Here is a 2,435-nt window from a genome sequence, read left to right on the forward strand (position 1 = left end):
GATATACATACACAGAGTGAAATGATTACTACAGTTACAGTCAATCTAATTAACATATCTTCTAACATAGTAATTATTTTGTGTGTGCATAAGTGAAATCAAATTTTAGCATATTCCAATAAGTTTTCATACACCTGTCGCCCATTTGTATTCCTCTGGAAAAATGTTTATTCAGGTCCTTTACCCATTTCCATTTTTTAACTTGGTTGTTTGATATATATGTATGCTAAGTCACTTCTGTCGTGTCTGACTCTGTGCAACCCCATAGACGGCAGCCCACCAGGCTCCCCCATCCCTGGGATTCTCCAGGCAAGAACACTGGAGTGGGCTGCCATTTCCTTCTCCAATGCATGAAAGTGAAAAGTGAAAGTGAAGTCGCTCAGTCGTGTCCGACTCTTAGCAACCCCATGGACTGCAGCCCACCAGGCTCCTCTGTCCGTGGGATTTTCTAGGCAAGAGTACTGGAGTGGGTTGCCATTGCCCTCTCCATATAACATTTGAAATATATATAAATATTTTCTATGCATTTTATATCTATCCAGATTAATTATATGGTGATCAAATTATCAAAGGGACATGTCATGTGAAACATTGGTAATTCATACTACAGCTGATTGAGCAACTTGAATTCTGATAATCATTCAGATTTGGTAATCACAGCTTTACATGATCTCTAAACAATTAGCCCTGGAGAAGGCAATGGCACCCCACTCCAGTACTCTTGCTTGGAAAATCCCATGGACGGAGAAACCTGTTAGGCTGCAATCCATGGGGTTGCTAAGAGTCAGACACGACTGAGCGACTTCACTTTCACTTTTCACTTTCATGCATTGGAGAAGGAAATGGCAGCCCACTCCAGTGTTCTTGCCTGGAGAATCCCAGGGATGGGGGAGCCTGGTGGGCTGCTGTCTATGGGGTCGCACAGAGTCGGACAGGACTGAAGTGACTTAGCATAGCATAGCAAACAATTAGCCCATACATAGATCTACAGAAACAGCTTCTCACCTGCTGATTCTAAGTGGCTAGTGAGATATATCCACCAGAAAATAAATGGTCTGGTTCTCAATGTAAATGTTGCAGCAAAAAGGATTTTTCGCTCATACTAAGCCATTCTACTTTTGGTCATTTTGGTTATCTACATTGGTTGGTCCCTGACATCAGCTGATGTTGCACATGGTGACAGCAGCCAATCCCTACTGCCTGTGATCCAACCAGTAGCTGACTTCACAATTCCATTACTTGGTAACATCAAGAAAAACAGTAATACATGCTTGGAGTGAATAGTAAAAATTTGGCCCAGGTAGCTGAAGGTAAAATAAATTTTTACGTATAAATAAATTTTTTATATCCCATAAAAATTAAAACACTGATCCAAACAAATAAATTATGGGAGTTTCTAGAGTCAGGCTTTTAGATGTCAATAAAGCAACACCTGTCTTGTCTCCACCCTAAAGCTCAGAAGCTAGACCTTGACTATGAGACGGAGTAGTAGGAAGGGAAAATGCCAGTTTTCCCCTTTGCAATTCCATGACACAACTATAAACCAGTGCCTATCTTTGCTGTTTCATATATTATTTCCTTTGTTATAGTACCTTTTTGAATTGAACATAATGAAGCTCCTTGTTTTTCAGTAGAGAGTGTTTGAGGTAATTACTTTTGATTTTGGTAGCTCAAAAAAGGGGAGGAGATTGATTAATTAGTAGTATGGAATGAAATTTCCTAGCAGTTGCCTGGTGACATTTAACCTCTTATTATACTATAGAAAGGTCTGCTCTTTTGTGGCATTCTACCAAGCTTGTTTAGGTAAAACAATTAAGATTTTGATCATGAACTAGCTCTGCCCATGGACTGAGGAGAAATATTCCTAAAATATCAACCTTAGGGTGAAGACGAGAAACATTTTTAGAATATCAACCTTAGAGTGAAGAGGAAGATGACCTCCTATCCCTAAACAGTACACCAGAACTTCTAAGAACAAGGATAAGCCGCAAAGCCCCAAGTGGTAAGAGATGTAAGCTTCTTCTTTAGGCCTGTTTAGAAAACTCTAGGAAGGTAAAGATTATTTTTTTCTATTCCGCAAAAAAGTAGGTCTTTTCCACTTAACAGAAATGATTTTAGCTTTGAGGATCATGTTTCATCTTCTCCTGATGCTCTTCAGGGTACTGGACTGTTCTCAATGACTCAACGGTGCTAAGGTCTTCTGACTCCATCCTGAACTCTGCTTGCCTTGAGCCTGCTCCTATCGTGTGGCTTCCTCCTATGAACCTGCCAGCCTTCACTCACACTGATGTTGCTTGTACAGTCGATGGCTTCCAAAGCTGACTGGACCTTTCAGCGCATTTTTCTTTTTGTCCTGCCTTCTATAATTATTGTAGATTAAAGGACATTACTAGAAGTGAAAGTGTTAGTCACTCAGTTGTGTCCAACTCTTTGAG

The sequence above is a fragment of the Bison bison genome, unplaced genomic scaffold, assembly GCF_000754665.1.
Source record: "Bison bison bison isolate TAMUID 2011002044 unplaced genomic scaffold, Bison_UMD1.0 scf7180017864166, whole genome shotgun sequence".
Lineage (NCBI taxonomy): Eukaryota > Metazoa > Chordata > Mammalia > Artiodactyla > Bovidae > Bison > Bison bison.